Consider the following 20,353-nt stretch of genomic DNA (forward strand, 5'->3'; position numbering starts at 1 on the left):
CACTGAGAAAGAGGAAGAAAAGTGTCAGAAGACATACATACCGAGTACAGGCATACCTCAGAAACAGCGCAGGGTTGGCTGCAGACCACCACAATAAAGTGAGTCTTGCAATGACAGGAATCGTAATCTTTTTGTTGGTGGAGGGTCTTCCCTTCCACTTGTAAAAAATGCAGTATCTATGAAGCACAATAAAGCAAAGTGCCACAAAACAAGCTGTGCTGGTTTTTCGAACCCTGTTAGCGCTGTGGAAGCCACTGGAACTCTTTAAGTCTGTGTCTGGGCTCCATCCTTTGGGAATTCTAACTTAATTAGTTTGGGGTGGGGCCTAGGTGCCAGTTTTTGGGGGGGGTTTTGTGTTTTGTTTTGGTCATATGTTCTAATAAACAAACAACATTTTTAAAAATATTTTTTCTTGATTATGCAATTACAGTTGTCCCATTTCCTCTCTTATTCCCCTCCGCCCTACACACCCCCTCCCACCCACATTCCCCTCCTGTAGTTCATGTCCATGGGTCGCACATATAAGCTCTTTGTGCCAGTTATTTTCAAAAGCTAATTAGAAGATGCAACCACAGTTAACGGTCAGGATTAGGTGGTATAATAAGTTGGTAAACTTTGGCCAGTGAAGTAAAGTCCTTTGTAGATAAAGATCAGGTAAATATTCAGGTTAAGTTAGTTTGCTCCTCAGCATTCCTTCTGTGCTACAAACTAATGAAAGCTTCAGGGACTGCTACAGGTGAAAGATTTGGAATATAATGCCCTTTTGTTTTGCTCACTGTAAACAACAACAAAAAAAGCAACTAGGTATTCCGTCACCCAACAGAAGTCATGGTGGCAGGGAAGGATTGCAGCTCTGCGCCTGCGCCGTGGCCAGCCAGGTGTGGTCCTGCCTGGACAAAGGCGGAGGCAGTGCTTCAGGGAGGACAGGGGAAGGGCTGCCCTTACAACTACAGGGCTCTGCCGTCAGTGCTGTGACTGGGGGGCCCTAGCAACAACAGAGGGTGTGAGCACCCTCCCGCCCGGCCTCCCCTCTCCCGTCTAAGTTGTCTCTGTCATAAATTTTGACAGTTGTGTTCCTTTTTTTCCCCCAACCCAAATGTCACATACTTAAGCCTTTGGGATATCCCTTCCATCTGAGGAAGTTACACTGTCTGAATCTCAACACGCCTCGTCTTAGGAAGGTTTCCCAGCCATATGCGGGAGGAGACCACACTGGCTCCAAGAGTGGTTGTAAAACTCTCAGGGAGTTGCTAGCAAGCTGCTAACCTGTTGTTACCTTGAAATTGGCCTTGGTGGGAGTATAGACACCATGGTAATCAGAAAATGTTACAAGTCAGGGCTTCCTTTCTTCTGGAGAGTGAATTGTTAAACATCTACCTACGCACCACTGGTTTTCAGCTATCTGAATGAGAGCAGAAGAGTGAAATTTGACTAGCCTTCAGGTGTTTGTCAAGATCTTATTTTTATAGACATGGAAAGTGAGATTTGGGGAGTTTAAATGACTTATCAAGAAAATTGCTGATGGACCCAAGAATAGATGCAAGTTCCCCAAAGTGTCTACACCTGTGTTGATTCTGGTCTACATAGCAAATGCTTTCAAATGTCAGTTCAGAATTTTGCAAATAAACATCACATCCATCTACACAATATTATATTAGGGGCCCAAGTTATTGGCTGTTGTAAAAATGGCAAAATTTTGTACTAACTATAATATACCTAGATGGTGGAGTACTATGCACCCATGAAAAAGAACAAGGGAGACTTCTACGTGCCAAAAGAGAATGGTCTCCAGTGTATGATGATAAGGGAAGCAAGCCCAGGGTAGGGTTGTGTACGTCATATGCTACCTTTCATTTGCAAAAGGAGAAATAGAAATGCTCATGATTATATTGGCAAAAAAGGAAATACTGGAAGGTAAACAGAAACCTAATAAAAGTGGCTCCCTAACAGGTGGGAGTGAGACAGAGGCAGGTTGTATACATACAACCAAATGAAGGCTGTGACAATTGACAGCTGGTAACAGCCGACAGTGTCCCCTGTAAACATAAATGATTAGGCAGAATTTCAACACCAATGATGTCACACCATCACAGTGATAAACCTAGGCCTCCAAAAGATATTCTGGACATGATGCAACCACAAAAGTAACAAAGTATTTTTCTCTCTTGGCTAACATGAATTATTACACTTTCTCTACCTTGACAATTCTAACTTCACTTTGTTTCTCTTGTCTCCTATATAAAAAAATAAGATTCTCAATCACTTAATTCCCTCTGTTTCCTTCCCGTACCTCTTTTGGTCAATTCTCAAGTCTGATCATCGAAAAGAATAATAGTTCTAAATTATTAACATCCAAGAATACATAACAAATTCATGTAAGAGAAGCAGTTTATTATACCAATTTGATTTCATTGTTATCTGGTATCATGAGCCATATACTTGTATTCTCACTGAGTAAAAAGAAACTGATTGGATACGTGGTACAAGAAAGAGATGCTGAAATGAAGCTAAAGTGGAAAAGATATTCATCTATAAAATTTGATGTATGACTTGAAATTTCTCTACTTAAGAGATAAGTCTTTTCTTCAGCCACTACAAATTCATCTCAGAGTAAGACTTTGACCTTGCCAAATAGCTTGTAACTTTACGTCCATAATGAGATGAACAATGTTGTTCATTCGGTCTCTGAACAGCAACCACGTACCTGGCACCAAAGATCCAAAGATAAATAGGATCCGGCCCCAGCTACCAAAAAGTGTACTTACTAAAGGGTGACCCCAAACTGCTTCTGTTTTTTTTCAGTTCTGTTCAGACATCTGTTACCAAGGGAAGCTCCTCTACAGATACTTGATCAATGTCTGTCTTCTGTCTCCATGATAACTAATGGCTCTGGAAGGGCAGGGACTACATACATCTTACTCATCATTACATTCGCAGTCCTGCAATGCACTCAATAAAAGTAGACTCTTGTACTGGGTGGCATCATGTCTCTCCAAAGTTCATGTTCATCCAGAACCTCAGAGTGTAACCTTGTTTCCAAAGAGGTCTTTGCACATGTAATTAGTTGAAGTCATACTAGATGAGGCCACACTGAGTTAGGGTTAGTGTTAAATCCAATGTGCTGTGTCCTTATAAGAAAAGTAACTTACATTATATGTGCTATTTAGTACTGATGTTAAGGTTTGTATGATGTTACTATACATCACAGGCTCTTGAATCACACAAACCCTCTGGGGTGGGGAAAAAAATGACGGTCACAACAAATGAGCCCAAGTCACAGCCATCCCAAGCACCTGCAACCTGGGTGGGTCCATAAGAGTGTGATTCGGATATTAACATTACCTGATTCATCTTTGTGGGAACAGGACAAGAATCTTTTCTGGAGAGAGAGCAGAGACCCAAAACACCTCCTAAAGCCTACCATTTCCTGCAAGCACCTCTGACACTTGAAACCCTAAAGCTTCTTACCCTCCAGACATGAAATATGAGCCCACTTAAATACTACTTCTTCTCTTTTGAGTAGAGGTTCTGAAGAAACTCCTCCCCAGATTCTGACATTTCAATTGAATTAATCCCTAAAAGAACTGTAATCTCCCATTAAGAGATGATCTTATCCTTGGCAGCTCTGCTGAGACAAGAAAAAGGGAAGAACAAAGTACCAATCCGTCCCTGTTGGGGCTGCGTTTCGGCTGTACACTCTTTGAGGAAAGAAAGGGCATGAGCTACTCTTGGCACTGAATTTGTAACCACTCAACCAAAAGGAGCAAGACGATTCTGAGCTTTGGATAAGGCCTTCACCTTCCCCACCAAGAATTTATGTTAGGGCTTTATCCCTGGAAGACACCAGAATGCCAGTGCTTCTTTCTATTTACATTAGGCACTGAAACGACCGCTTCTTCATTACAAGACAGAGCGAGAGTGAGAACCTTCTGGGTCCCTGGAGTGAAAGTATGAAGAGCACTGGTTAGATGTCTTTTTGCCTTGACCTGGAAGATACAGGTAAGTTTAGGGCTTAGGTAGCAAGATTTTGAGACTCTTCTTGATATGGGCTGGAAATACCTTACCCGTGAACTCTCTCAAAGTCCTGCAACTAAGCCTATAGACTTAATGCATTTTCCCAGAGCCTGAACTTCTTCAGAGGCCCCTCCGCCCCTGAAGGCCAGTCCTCCACGTCCAGGCTGCCCTTGCCCTCCTTCGGTCTTCCCTGCACAGTGTGGTCTTCCTCCTCGCTGTGACTTCCTTCGCTGGCAGCCATTCTTTCTTCGCACTGCTCTTCATGGTTGGGATGTCTGTGCCTGCTGTTTCTGTCTCCTCACCTTCTCTGTCTCATGTACTTCAGTCTCACTTCCACTGACTCCACTGGAATCGTTCTCAGTGACAGAGACCCTGGTCACCAAATCCAATGGCTGTTTTGCATTCTCATAGTCCCTGGAATCCCAGTAACATTCCACCCATATGACTCCCACCGCACTGACATGCTCTCTTCTCTGGTCACAGAGAACTCAACAGGGACAACGACTCCCTGTTGTGGTAATTTGGGGACCTTCTGTAGAACAATTAGTTCTGGATCAAACCATGGTGATGGCTTGACTTTCCGGTAACCTGCCTGCCCGCCTTCATCTCTTTTGCTGAATTTTTAGTGTTAGAATAGCACGAGCTTCACTACTAGGCCCAGTGTCTTCTTCCTTGATATTCTTTCCAAGGTCGGGTCATCCATGCCTGGGATTCCAATTGTCCAATTACACACGTTGGACAATTTGGACAAAATCAGTGTTGTCTCCAGCTCAGAGCTCTCTTCTGAGTTCAGGCAAGTGGTATATTTTAGCACTTCAATGTCTCGCAGACATCTCAAACATACCGTATTCAGAACAAGGTTCCTAATGTTCCTCCAGACCCCTCTCCAGACCCCCACCCCAGCCTTGGCCTTCCTGAGATGACACACTCCCATTCAGCCCCAGGGCATGCCACTGCAGGAATGTCCCCACTGTCCTCCAAGCTGCACGAGTAGGAACCCAAACCTCTTATTTTCTTCAAGTCTGATAGCCCACCAGTCACCAACTTCTAAGTATCATTTCATCTCTACTGCAGTCACACTAGTGAGTTTATGCAAAAGCCTTTTGACCAGAGTCCCACATGCACACCGCTACAGCTAAAATCCTACAGGACGTTCAGAATGCCTCTCAACATGTACTTCGTGTTAATTCACTCCCTTACTTAAAACTGTAAAATTGCCTTCCATTTCTGTTTGGATATTTTCTCCAAATCATGAAAACAGCTCACAAACCCCGGCATTGTCTATCTGGCCCAGGGTCCCCCAGCCTTGCTCATGCCCACCTCCCCCTAGTTGCTCTTTTCAGGCCACACCCATTCTGGGATTCCTCCGAGAGCCAAGCTCCGTTCTGCTCAGAATCCTCCTGCATTTCATTCCCTCATTCCCTTTTCTCTCTCCTTGCCTTTGCGTCCGTTAGATCTCAGCTGAAATGTTTTTTTCATGAAGTAGTTTTGACTTCCCAAGAAGACCAAATCTTTATAATATATGCTCTCATGTAATGCATATGAGTATTTACTCTTTGATCTTATAAACAGTATAAGGATTGTAATTAAATTTCTAATTGTATAATTAGTATTTTAATGCTCATTTATCTTCTCCATGAAGACAGAGAAAAGTAACATTTTTTTTAATCGCTGAATCTCTTACACAGAGATAGTAGTTGCGTAATAAATCCCTGTTCAGTGAATAACTAACACTTAGATGGAATAGAAAGAATACAAGGATTTTCTTTAATACCTATCTACAATATGACATGCTTTATTGTCTTTTGTTTTAAATGAACGTTAAGTTAAATTACAGATATTTAAGTAAAAAATTGAGAATTTGTGAAATCAATCCATAATGACATAAATTTAAAGAAAAAATAATTGACCCACTGTTACCACAGCTAAACGGTAAATGCCGGGTTAGGAGAATAGGTACCACAGAAAGAATTTTTAAAAACAACCTAATAATATTAAAAATGATTGTGGTACTAAAATATTATTGACAACTTTGCAGCTATGTGTCTGCCTGAGAAGTACAAATATAAATATCTTAAATTGGTCCCTTTGAATGCAACTAGAGCAGTCTTTCTCAGACTTTTTCTTTTATCACTGCCCTCTTAGGAGCCATTTTAAAGATTCTTTTCTGCTCTGTCTCCCCCAGCCCAGAAGTTTTAACAGCACACATACACCATGTATCTGTTTAGGTAGGGCATTTGTATGTGTGCTTCCTGCTTATGAAAATAAACTGTTTTACTGCTCAAGAACAAATGGTTCCCCTCGGGACACCGTTGTCCCTGTTGAGAATGTTTGAACTGGAGTGATCCTTTGAAGATCACAATGTGTAATCAACAAATTGAAGTCCCCTTAAAATCGCTGTCAGAGGACTGAAAGGCGCCGAGGTGCCTCTGCTGCCTTCTCACCTCTGCAAAGTCGTCTCCAGCTCGCTGTCTTGATGTATGGAGCAACCCCGGTAGTTATGGCAACGCACTGCTCCACGTGGACACTGTGGCTCAATCCCCGCTGCCTTCAGGGACAGGAGGGAGTTTCATCCAGAACTAATTGTTCTACAGAAGGTCCCCAAATTACCGCAAATGTTAACAGCCAAAGTATCACTGAACAAAAGGCGAACCTGAGAATATAATATAATAATATTATCACAAAGGAAAGAATTTCTGGATTCTTTCCAAAAAAGAAAGTGGTAGGCTTTTGCTCCACTTGCTGTTATTATAAAATGTAAAAGCATGGAGGAATTATCAAACAGAACATTAGTTTCAGTAAATATACTTTTCTAGATAAAAATCCTATTACTCACCAATGATCAAATTCCTGGACACCTAAGAGTAACCATAGTGAACATTTGAATCTCTTTCTACAGTTGATACATTTGCCACATTTCTACTACCAAAAAGTGTTTCTCCTTGATACTTTTTTTCTATTATGTAAGAAAACCATTATTATTATTATTATTATTATTATTATTATTATTATTAAGAGTTGTGTGCTTTTTAGGCTTTTTTTTCATTGACTAAGTCTTAAGGTTATGAAGGACTTTGAGCTGGAAACCATGGTGATGGCTTTTGTAAATATCACATTAGCATAATAAGCAGCAGATTTTGATTTTGCAGTGGGAATACACATTTTCTCCAGTACTAAAAATAAACCATTGAGATTATTTTGAAACCAATTGCAGTGATCCCAGCACATAAACTGGATCGCAGGGAGAAATCTCATCTTCCAGGTGAGCCTGCTGCTCTGGGAACAAAGCAGGTGTGCAGTTGCACGCATCGTTGACCTAACCTTCAGACTTCTTACCCAAAATAACTTGCTCTGATAAGCAGTAAGTTTCACAAAAGAAAATGTCCTCATCTCACTTGATTATCTGAAACTACATAAACTTCTTGAAAAGCAATAAAGACAAAATGAAAAAAATGGTTCATTTTATATGCATCATTCTTAGATGTGCTGAAAATATCTTCTTAAGGTGTTAAGTTTTCGACGTAAGCATGATGATGAAATACTAATGAAGACTAAATTGTCTACTGATCACCTGCTTAGAGGCATTTTGTGTGCCTCATCAATAATAATATTGAATGCAATTTATTAGTACATCTTGATGTTTTATCTCTTTTATGGATCATCGAGTAGTTACAGCGGTAGTACCTTTAATTGTCATAGCAGGCAAGTGTTCATTGATATTCTCTATGATTCCTAAAGTGTGTTGAGGGTCAATGGAACTGTTGTGGAAATATATTTTGCTTCCTGTCACATTCAGGCCACCACAGAACTCACTGATGGCCTGAACCTCTTGAGCCACTGAACACTATTGAGCTCAGGGACAAAGCTATCTAATCATGCCTGAAGAAAAATTGCAAAGAAAATGAGACAAAATTGTAGGTGCTGCCCAAAATGTATAAAAAGAATTATACACCATAACCAAGTGGAATGTATCCCAGGTCTGCAAGACTGGCTCAGCATTTGAAAATCCATTAATATAATCGCTCACATCAACAGACTAAGAAAGGAAAATCACATGATCATATCAACAGATGATATCAATGGATGCAGAAAAATCCAATATCCATTTCATGATAAAAACTCTCAGTAAACTAGGAAGAGAGGGGAAGTTTCTCAACTTGATAAAAACTACTTACAAAAACCCTAGAACTAACATGGTAATGTTGAGAAACTCAAATATCTACCACTAAGATCAAGTGGTAAGGATGTTTTCTCACTACTCTTTTTCAACATTGGACTGGAAGTGTTTGCTAATACGATAAGGCAAGAAAAGGAAACAAAAGACATGGAGATTGGAAAGGAAGACATAAAACTGTGTTTGTTCCTGGATTCATAATCATCTAAGAAGAAAATCTGAAAGAACGACAAAAATACTAGAACTGGTAAGAGATCACAGCAAGGCTGCAGGATGCAGAGTTAACGTACAACAGGTGGTTGCTTTCCTATATACTAACAATGAGCAAGTGGAATATGACATTAAAGTCACAATCTCATTTACATTAGTGCCCCCCCAAATGAAATACCCAGGTAGAAAAATAACAAAATGTGTATAAGATCTATAGAAGAACAACCCCCAAACCTACAAAGTTCTGGTGAATAAAATCAAAGAATTAAGTAAATGTAGGTTCCATGCTAATGGTTAGGAAGACTCAGTATTGTCAAGCTGTCAGTTCTTCACAACTTGATCTACAGATTCTCAATCAAAATCTCAGCAAGTTATTTTGTAGCTATCAATCAGCTGATTCTAAAACTTATATGGGGAAACAAAGACCCAGAATAGCCAACACAGTATTGAAGGACAAAAACAAAGTTGGAGGGCTGACACTACTCAATGCCAAGACCTGTTATAAAGCTCCAGTAATCAAGACAGTATAATATCTGTGAAAGAATAGACTAATAACACAAAATTAGAGAGCCCAGAAACAGGCCCACATAAACACAGTCAAGTATCTCTGACAAAGAAACGAAGGTAATACAAATACCATGGAGCAAAGATGGTCTCTTCTACCAATGGTGCCAGAACAACTGGACATCCACATGGAAAAAATGAATGTAGACACAGATCTTATACCTTTTACAAAAGTTAACTCAAATGAACAGCAGACCTACGCACAAAATCAAAAGTATAAAACTCTTAGAAGATATCATAGGAGAAAACCTACCTGACTTTTTATATGTTGATGCCTTTTTAGATACACTACCAAAGGCATGATCCATGAAAGAAATAATTGATAAGATAGACTTTCTTAAAATTAAAAACTTCTGCTGTGCAAAAGGCTATATTAAGAGAATTAGAAAACAAGCCACAGACTAGGGGAAAATATTTGCAAAACACACATCTGATAAAGAATGGTTCCTCAACATGTACAAAGAACTCTTAAAACTCAAGAATAAGAAAAAAAAACAATTAAAAAATGGGTCAGAATCCTTACCAGACACGTCACCAACTAAGCATAGAAAAAGATGCCCTCTATCATATGTCACCAGGGATCTACAAATTAAAACAACAATGAGATGTCACTACACATCTATTAGAACGGCCAAAACCCAGAACACCAGCAACACCAAATTTTGGAGAGGATGTGGGGCAACAGGAACTCTCGCAAATCGCTGGTGGGAATACAAAGTGGTACGCTCGCTTTGGAAGAGAGCTTGGCAGTTTCTCAAGACTAAACATGCTCTTACCACCCAATCCGGCAATCACACTTACCCAAAGTCATTTGCCCAAAGTCACTGAAAATTTATGTCCACACAAAAGCCTGCACATGGATGTTTATTGCAGCTCTACTCATAATTACCAAAAGTTGGAAGCAATCAAGTTGTCTTTTAGTAAATTAATGAATAAATAAGCTGTGGCACATCCAGACAAAGGACGATTAGTCAACACTAAAAAGAAATGAGCTACCAAGTCATAAAAAAAAATCATGGAAGGACACTTACATGCATATGACTAGGTAAAAGAAACCGATATGGAAAAGCTACATACTACATGGTTCCAGCTATACGACAACCTGGAAAAGACAAAACTGGGGAGGCAGTAAAAATACCAGTGGTTTCCAGAGGTGGGGGTGCTAGCGACAAACAGGCAGAGCACAGAGGGCTACGGGGCAGTACGAGTGCCCATATGTTAGTATAATGATAGATACGTGCCATCATGCATTTGTCCAAACCCATAGAATAGAGAACACCAAGAGCGGACCCCGAGGTAAACTGTGGACTTTGGGTGATTATGACCTGTCAGTGTAGGTTTATCCTTGGTAAAAAAAAATGTACCACTGTGGCGAGTGATGTCGATAACAGGGAGGCAGTGTTGGAGCTGGGGCTCTATGGGAAATCTCTGTCCCTCTCTCTCAATTTTGTTGTAAATCTAAAACTACTCTAAAAAATAAAGCCTTAAAAAACTGTAGGTGCTGAAAAGCAAGATTGTGAGGTGTAAGAACGATGTCCAAAGATTATGGTGATTGTGTGGTTTAATTCATTTTCTCTTCCCCTGAGACTCTGTATTACCTAAAATAGCTAAAGGAATTTCTTCAGTCTGAAAAGGGAGTTATTGAAAACTTAATCTTCAAGGTGTTTCTAAGAAATTATTTCTCATGCAAATTGCTCTGATTTGCTGGTTATCAGTTCCTTGGCACAGACCTATTTTGTTCAGCCCAGTAAAACATCATCTTATCTACATACATAATGTATTTTCTAAGTTAGCTAAAGGAACATTCTCTAGAACCAGCCTCTACTTCCCAGAATTGAGTTCTTGAATATGGAGTAATTAGAAAGAAGAAAGAAGTCCTTCTCAGAAAAATTGAAAAATTTTTGAGATTGCGAAAATTGTCAGTTGAAAAATTGTCAATCTCTAAATGCTGTGATGCTAACGAGGAAGTCTGCTACTATCTCATTTGAGTTTCATTAGTGACCCTGGCTTCATTGCACAAATCATTTATTCTTTTTCTATCTCTCTTTTAAAATACATACATTAATACATACAGGCTTACTAATCTTTCTCATGATATCTCTCAATATTAACAGAATTTTTTGTTTATTTGACATACTTCATAAAAATGCAGCTACTTGGATAGGATTGTGTTTATTAAGAGAATTACAATTCAAAAGCTTTATAAAATAAAGATGAAATAACAAGCTGTGCTCACTGCAGTAGGTTTTAATGTAGAATAAAAAGATTTACATACAAGGAAAATAGAAGCTTTGATTGGGTTTATAAATATGTGTCATATTATTGTGCTTGAATCCACAATATTTCCTACAACATCTTACTCTATGGGGCTCAAATAAAAGTTACTTGTTTTTAAAACTTGAATCCTTTCACGGGTCAGAGACTGTTAGAGATACATTATTGTGGACTTTGGGCCGAGGCCCCAGGAGCAGCCATACTCCAGCCTAGCCCAGCCCCTCCTCCTGTGAGATTCTTGTTCCAGCAGTTAAGCAGGGAGGGACGTGTCCAACAGGACTTTTCTAGCTGGATGCTTGGCTCCAGGCCAAAGACAGAGCATTAGTAGAGGGGACTACAGGTGTCATAAGCCACTGCTGCCCCAAACCCACCTTGAAACCAGAAGAGCAGAAGAGCCTCTCTTTCTGCCTTTGCACAAGGCCTGTGCTTGCATCTTGCTGTAGACATGGTAGTAGGAGAAAGCTCAGAGCAGAGCCTGCTGGTCTCTTCAAGGAAGAACAGAGCACAGGGGCCATGAGCAAGGTGGCCACCAGTGCCAAGGTAAGCCCACCCCAGGGCTCATCAAACATTCTGGTTTTAGGCTGGTCTGAGCCTGAGGATCTGAGAGCCCAAACAAAGAGTGAATAGAAGAGCCAAGGAAGAAGTGAGGTTGCCCTTCCTGTATCTTAGGAACAGAAACACACCCAAAGGAAGCAGAGGGGAAGAGGTGATGGGCCTTCCACGCTGGAAGGAAGAAGAGAGGCTACAGCGAGTCTCCGCTGCCATACAGGGGCCTTGGCCATCGATGCAGTTTCTAAAAGTATGACGCAGTCAGTATCCTTGGCTTTGACTAAGCCATAGCCTGTTCTTCATTAAAGAATGTGAGAGTGTGGGGACTTAGGTAAGAGAAACAAGAGGCTCCAATTCTAAACTTTTCATGACTTTTACTCCTTAAGCTATTTTTACATAGTATTATAATATTTTTGCATCTTCATGTACAAAATATCTGCACGTGCAATGAATCTACTCACATACAATGTATTTCCTCCCCTTTGCTGTATGAAACTACCTGTAAAGTCCTTCATTTTACTAGCTTCTGTTTACAGTGGACAGTTCTCAAGATCAGAAACTGTATCTTGCTCTGCAAACCAGTAAATATAAAAAAGGACTATAAACCAGTGAGAATAAAGTTGACTAAATGTGATCTATCTCGCTTCAAGTGTTCAGTAAATGGTGGCTATCATTTGAATGGAAATCATTTGAATTCTAAAATCCAAAACACATGGACAATTGCAATTATTTTACTTCCATTTTTCTGTACACCTGCAGCAGTTCCTATTCTGTGAACATACAAATTGCATTATAACAAGTGTCTGTGGTTTAGGAAATTGTCAAATTATCCTTGGCTGTGACAGAAGCTTGTGCTATGTATGAGTGGTCAAATCAAAGACAGCCGGTAATCCAGGATGCAACCTCAATTTTTTCCCAGGCCTGGGTCACTTTGCCCAACACTTACCTAATGGCTGTCCTGTGCCAGGCTTTTTCGTAGTGCTAGAGAGTTAAGGACAAATTAACACCGTCTCTAACCCTCAGCAATCTCAGAGAAAATCAAGGAGATGAAGAGAAACTCAGGGCTGTAAGCTGACCTTTCCCAAGAAGTCTCTATAACCACACCGCATGTCTACGCTGACCCTGCTCCCTTCTCCTACTGGCACCGGCAGTCACCTCCAAACTTCTGTTCTCTCCAGGCCTGGGCTTTTTCAGGATATGCCCCCTTTCCAAGCCCTTTTAAAATGCCTTTGAACAGAATATTTCAAGAGTCAATTAGCATGAAACACCTTCTATAATTTTGATTTTAGAGGCTTCTTCACACCTAGAGTCTTGTGTGAGTTTTTCAGTAGAAGTGGGCTGAATGCCAAGTCTTCAGAGCTACACCCTGGTGGCTATGTCAGTTAACAGGGAAGAAGGCTTAAGCATTGCCCCCGAAGTGTCCAAATTCAGATACAAGACCAAAGAAACTTTCAACACTCACTGGGTATCAGAGTCATGAGAGAAAGTTAAAAAACCTACAGATTCCTGGGCCCTGCCCCCAGAAATTTTAGTTCAGCTAGTCTGAGAATGACTTCAGACATTGTTTTCCTTTATTTTATTCTATTGTCATTCTGGGGTACAGCCAACTCACTTTCTACAGAATTTGAGATGGGGTGAAGGTTTTTTTCTGCTGAATGATGCTTGATTGATGTTCAAAAACACAAAAGGAGACTCTTGACTTATTCTGTTTCTCAGGTATTTCTGCCACCCCTTTTATTAAAGTGATTTAATTTGTGTATGGCCAGCTCCTCAACTTATTCACTCTTCTCATTCCACCTATTATAAAATCAGTGTTTGGATCACCCAGAATTCTTATATTGAAGTCCTAATTCCCAATATGACAGTATTTGGAGACTTTGGGAAGTAATTAGATTTAGGTAGGGTCCTGAGTGGGGAGCCACCATGGTGGGATTAATGAGTATAAGGAAAGGAAGAGGCAAGAAAGCACTCTCTCCCCAACTCACCCCCGAGCTCCCCTAAGCCCACCCACCGAGGACACAGTGAGAGTGGCTATCTTCAAGCCAGGAGGCAGGTTCTCACTAGGAATTGAATCTGCAGGCACCTTGATCTTGGACTTCCTATAGCTGGATTATGGAGTACTACACATGTGAGGAGAAGGAATAAATAAGGAACCAAAGTGTTTGAACAAGTGGGTACAATGAAAAAGGCAGTCGTGCAGGACCCAGGAGGTGGGTTGCATTTAAGAGAGGATGAGAACATTCTAACACTTGGTTACTGACCCCGTTATTGACTTACAGACATCCGATCATAAGAGAATAACCAACTGAACTGCCATCACGCAGCCGGGAAGAGATTTGGCCAGAAATGTGCGACTTTCCTCACCTCACTTGTTACAAGTCATAAAATCCCCTTCTCACTTATTCTTAGAAAAATATGTTTTACCAAGAACCTATCACTTAGGAGCTCGGAGTGTCTTTTCTGAACACCCCTTTCAGAAAGGGTATTCAATCATTATGACATGCTAGGTATTTCTGGAGTCCTGCAGGGAAGGGTTGTTCGGGCTTGGTCTGGTTTTGGTTTTCTGAGAGGGGAAAAGAGAGAGCAGCTGGACAGTGAAATGGTCCTTCATGACAGAAGCCGGTCACGTGGTTTAGCTTAGGAAGACTTGTAGTGTCTATTCAGCTGAGCAGTAAATCAGGGGGGTGTTCTCTTGGGCATTTGGACAACTGAAGCCCAGCTTCGCTGCATTTAGAAGCCAGCCACCAATCCTCATATTAACTGTAGACTTACTGCAGACTCTGGCTTGGTTGTCCAGTCACACTCCACCCCACTTCCACCAGCAAGTGCCGAAAAACAGATCTAGCGGTACCTTGCGGAGGCTGGGAAAGGCCTGTCTCTCTTCCAACCATTACAATTCTCTCTACACCATCATTTTGGTGCGCCTGGCAGGAGAGTACTCAGGTAAACACCTATTCTCTCCAGGGGAAAGAGTTACAGAAATTACCGAGTGCTTCCAACCAGTCTCCTGTCATTTTATACAGAAAAGGGATTGCCCTGGAGAGAGGAACACAGATGGGGCTCCTGCCCAGCTGTATCTAATGCAATATTCCCAACACAGAGACAGACATGCGCACCAACACACACCATGAGTCCTGATTGCTCTCTCCTCCAAATGCCTAAATGTTACACCTTTCTCAGTAATCAGCATCAGAAGAGTAAAGGGCCCTTGCAGGGTTGTTCTTAAAAGGTGATAAAACAATATTTCAAATCTGCTACTTATTAAACTATAGAAGTGTTTCTGTAGATGAAGGTTGAATGGGTTGGCTGAGTTATACTTTTCAAATTATACTTCTTGAATTGTCTGTGGATTTAGGCACCCCTAATGCTGCCTTCCAAAGAAAATCTGAGGCTGCCTATTAATGCATAAAAGGTTATGTACTAGTAAATGTAATGGATGAAAATGTAATTATCCTTTAGGAATTTGCTTTCTCACATGCAACGAGACTTTCCTTTTGTGGGATTAAGGTGAGAGGTAAAGATGGACATGAGTGGTGGGTCAAGAAGATAAGGCCTTCAACTCCACTCTGCAAAAAATCACCTGAAGCCAAGAAATCTGCATTTGAACACATATTCCAGATCATTTTGATGACAATTGTCCTCGGTGCCCAGTTTGAGACCTTCTGGTAGAGGTGAACCCCATTTACCTATGTTATNACGAGACTTTCCTTTTGTGGGATTGAGGTGAGAGGTAAAGATGGACATGAGTGGTGGGTCAAGAAGATAAGGCCTTCAACTCCACTCTGCAAAAAATCACCTGAAGCCAAGAAATCTGCATTTGAACACATGTTCCAGATCATTTTGATGACAATTGTCCTCGGTGCCCAGTTTGAGACCTTCTGGTAGAGGTGAACCCCATTTACCTATGTTATTAAAGACAACCACCTGCTAGCTCGTAGCCCCTGGGGCAGCGTTCAGGGAACTTGACACAGCTGAAGAGCAGATACGACAAGGCCTGGCTCAGCCGTGTTGGCCTGAGGGGGGAAAAAGCCTCGACATCCATAATTCACCAAGTGCTAAGTGTGTACATGACATCATGTCAGGTACCAGAGAATTAACAAAAATTCCTTGTTTCTACCAGGCTCTTCAGAAGACAAATGTTCATTTTCACACTAGAGCTATATGTAAGTTCGGGGAAAAGAGCCACCTTAACTTCGAACTACTTACCTCCCCTTAGGGGGCATAACCACCTCCCCCCCACCAACCAACCTATGTCTGGTCTCTTCTCAGAATAAAAGTTGGATTTTTACCTAAGAAAATTTCAGGCTGTACAAATTTTAAACTTGGAGATACCAACCCACATATTTCTAAGAATATTACAAAAATTTTAGTTCTGAAAAAAAAGGTATAATAAAGCCTCTTATAAATAACAAAAACGAGGGCCCTGAATGGTGTGGCTCAGTGGACTGAGCATCACTCTGCCAGTGGGAAGTTCACCCATTTGATTCCTGGTCCAGGTACCTGCCTAAGTTGCAGGCCAGGTACCCTGCTGGGGGAGTCTGAGAGGCAACCAATGGATGTTTCTCTCCCTTTCTTTCTCCGTCCCTTCCCCTATCTCTAAGATACATACGTACATACAAACATACACACATAAATATTTTAAGAACGTAGGCATCAATGAAAAACTCCCATCCTCGACCATGTTTCCCAACTCCCAAGCACATGGCCAAGAAATTATTGGGGTGATTCATTAACATCACCAAGCCACCAGGTGCTGAGGAAAAAAATCTGGGGTGGGAAACAAAATTTGAATTTGAATGGGCACATGGGCCCCCTTTAAAATTCCTTCCAGGAAGGGACTACTGCACTGTTGTTATCTGCAGAAAGGACTCACATCTTGGCTCTGCTGCCTATTGGCTGTGGGAGTGCCGGCAGCTTACCTGGCATCTCAGAGCATCGGCTACGGTGCCCACCTACCCATGTGGTTGTCAGGAGTGAGTGAGGTAGAGAGAACGCAGTGGCTAGCAGTGTCTGACTAGTACGGTGCTCAGCAAACCTGGTATTTTCCCCACTGCAGCATGAACATTTAATTTAGAAAAAGAGAAAAGTAAACAAAGATGAAATAATTCAATTAGCTTGGAGTCTTATAAGAAGTTAAGAAAAGTTAACATATGAGATGTTGAAGACATATGGCTTTAGAAAAGCTCAGTTTTGAATCTTGACTCAGCACCTTAGTAACCTTGTGTCTTTGGGCAAGTGACTCAAAGTTTGTAAGGTTGTGCTCCTCGTTTGAAAAAATGGGGCTAACATAGAGATACTAAAAGAATTTCCGAAAGAAAATATCAACTGCTTAGTAAAAGGTCTGAGACAATATATGCCCTTAGGCTGCAGTAGTTGTTATTCATATAATTATCTCATTATTATACTTTTTATTCAGTAACAATATGGACTGGATCAAGGCCTTGAATGTTCATTTCTAGGGTAACTTATTTGGCACAAGTTCCGTAAATTTGCAAGAGGTCAAATTACATGATCTTTGCTTTCTGGCAGAACTATTTTACCAGCCTCAAAAGTAACGTCTACACTGTTTTCCAGATCACTGGAGTCTGGCCACATAGCATTTGGCCTCTAAATCCTGGGATGAGGGTTATCTTGCAGACAACTCCAGCCATCAGAATCAGAGACCGGGTGTGTTCCTTGCAAAGTGAGCAAATCCCCAGGCCCCTGGTGTAAGAACATGGGCATAAAATTAACCCCTATGGTTTAAATCATAGGAAAGTGCCTGTAGCCCAAGGATCCATTTAATTCTGGTAAAATGTGAGCCTTCTATACCCTGAATGAGATTTAAAAATGCACATAAATTATTCAGAGTAATAAAAGACTTATGCAGGCTATGCAAATTAGGTAACAGATATGCAAATCATACACCAATTTTTTTTTCTTGAATTAGAAACAATTGAGAATTGGCTCCACTAGTTACTTCCAAAGCGGGTAGGGAGGAAAGTATCACCCTCATCTTGTTTCATGCATCTAGAATGCCCAGGTGTTCGGAGGGGAGGGTGGGGACAGAAGGTGGAAATGAGTGATTCTGCTATTTCAGACCCTTAGAAATGAAGTTTACGAAGAGAAAGAGTTGGGAGTTTCTGTTCCCCCACTGGACCTTGTTATTCCTGGCACATGTCAGGAGTTCATGGCAGCCCCTTTCTCTGAATGACCCCTTTTCAGAGGATTCTGAACTCAGCACTGGTTTTAGGTTTGTTTAAAGTGCTCAGGCCCCTCCAACTCCTTGGAAGACAGCTATATTTATAAAATCTATTTTCTCTTTTTGGGAAAGCGAATTTCCGGCCCAGAGTTGAAGATTTACTTTTACAAGTAGTTCCTGTGCCAGGCCCTGTGTGAGGCCCTCCACATACATCTCTTCATCGTTCCGTGGTGCAGGCACATTAGCTCCCAGAGACCTGGCGGTATGAACATCTGCCTTGCGGGGTACCCTGCTGCAGGTTATATAGTTAACAGGGGGCAGAAGTCGGGGGCAGAGGGTGTGTGGAGATCTAGACCTCAAATTTACATTTCTTTTCCAGACATAAAAGAAAAACCAAAAGAGAGAGATGCAGAGCCTCTGTGCTGGAGGCGGAGGAAACGATCTACTGCAGGGAAGTGCCCATATGACACCAAACCAGGCAGAGAAAATAAATGCAATTGGACTGCAAATAAAATACTTGGGGGTGTGGTGATTTCAAATAAGAAGAAGTTTCATGTGCTCAGAGAGATCAGGAGAGATTTCGTGGAGGTCATAGTCCTCCAGAGGGCTGGTGTAGCATGAGGTGAGCGTCCCTGGGGGTTCCAGAACAGCACATTCCAAATGTAGGAATGTTCATTCATATATTATGAACATTAGGACAGTTGATCGTGGCAGACTGAGGGCGTATTGTACTAGTTAATTCTGATGGTGAAGAAGAGTTTTATGAAAGTGCGTTAGCAAGGGGAAGCGGTGAGCTAAGAACTGTGCTTTAGACACATTAAGCTGGAATTGTGAACGACACTGAGTGGGTGGGGGAGACAGGAGGCTGGGAGACTCATTAGAAGGCCTGGAAAAGGTCTGAATGAGGATGGGGGGCAGGGGAAGAGTCCGTAGAAGGGTTTCCACCCATGATTGTCTGCCTTCGCCAACCTTTGCAGCAGCACATGGCACAGTGCCTGGTACTACATTGGCTCTCAGTGTGGAGAGCAGGACTAATAACATGGCATTGGTCCAGTCAAGATAGCATAGAGAACGTAAAACAAAACAGAATCACTCATGTCAACCACGATGGCTACCAGTCAGCCATGACAATTTGGTTCAAGAGGGAAACAATCCAAGTTATGCTAGACACATCTGGCAAGGAGACACACCCAAGATACCTGCGCACATGACTAGACAAGCCGTGTGTGAAGAGTGGGACCACCCACAGATAGGCTCCTGGGGAAATTCACCCATTCGCCCTCAGGGGTGCCAAGACACTCACCAAGAGACCCCGGAGGGCGGAGTCCACCACTCCCACAATGTAACTGAGGCAGGCGTCAGGCCACTGCTAAGGCAGCTCAGCTCTACACATCAAGATGCTGGGCCCTGCCACGCCAGTCTCCCTTAGCACTGGCCACCAGAGTCTCTGCCCTGCTGGGCTGAGGACTTTGCCTGCTCTGCTGCCACTTGTCTCTGGAGATCCTTCCTTGCCCACCGTGCTGTCTCCCAGACCTGCAGACCCAGACTCTGGGACTTGGCTTCAGTACCTCCCAATTCTCTCATGTGATGTTATTACTGATTATTTCTAAGTGATTAGTATTATTATGAGGTTAGTATAGATTTAGATTAAATTTGCATTAAAGAAGCTGAATGAACCTGCATTAATAAAATCCCGTGAATAGCACAGCCACCTATGCTGACTGCCTGTTATTTCTCGGTGCCACTGTCACCTGTAGGACCGGTGGCCATCCAGGGGGCTTGGCACTTTTGGTTCTTAAGGCCCAGATCAGATGACTTGAGTGGGAACTGGAAGCTGACTTAAAGGAAAGACGATCCCGTGAATATATGCTCAGGACAGGGAAGCAGGGAGGAAATGAGAGAAGGCGTGAGGTGAGAAAGGAAGAAGGCTGGAGGAAGGGACAGTTTTAGGAACATCGCCCATTAGGAATTTAGGAACTTGTATTGCATATTCTCAACTTGCAAATGTCGTCCTTCCGAACCCCTTACCCCACAAAAGAAATCGCTCATAAAACTAGTTAAATCCAAGTAAGATCTGTTGTCTAGCATTTTGTATTTTGCCAATGTCAATTTCCTGTCCGCGATAAGGCGCCATCGTATGTAACGCCCTGACACTGGGGAAAGCTGGACAGGGGGACAGGGGACTTCTCTATACTTTTTTCAGCACCTTGTGAGCCCATAATTAGTTCAAAATAAAAAGTTTTTCAAAAGTCAATTCAAGGTGACTTCCTCCCCTTGTTCTGCCAGACGGCTGTCCTCACACTTACTCTTCGGCCATTCATCAGGCTGAGTTAGGACAGGGGGACCTGCCGGGTGAGACTGTCTCAGTTAGGTGTCCCAGTATCAGA

General features: G+C 41.9%; 1 long non-coding RNA gene across 1 annotated transcript; it reads left to right on the forward strand.

Annotated features, from left to right (window-relative positions):
* Positions 1-3,650: 3,650 nt before the first annotated feature.
* LOC118975395 (uncharacterized) lies at positions 3,651-19,632 on the forward strand. Its single transcript, XR_005064042.1, has 4 exons — positions 3,651-3,999; positions 17,360-17,468; positions 18,099-18,228; positions 18,346-19,632. It is a non-coding gene; the product is annotated as an uncharacterized LOC118975395 (long non-coding RNA).
* The last annotated feature ends 721 nt before the right edge of the window (positions 19,633-20,353 follow it).

Source organism: Sturnira hondurensis, unplaced genomic scaffold (genome assembly GCF_014824575.4).
Source record: "Sturnira hondurensis isolate 20B ecotype Veracruz unplaced genomic scaffold, ASM1482457v3 Scaffold0020237, whole genome shotgun sequence".
In the NCBI taxonomy this organism is placed as follows: domain Eukaryota; kingdom Metazoa; phylum Chordata; class Mammalia; order Chiroptera; family Phyllostomidae; genus Sturnira; species Sturnira hondurensis.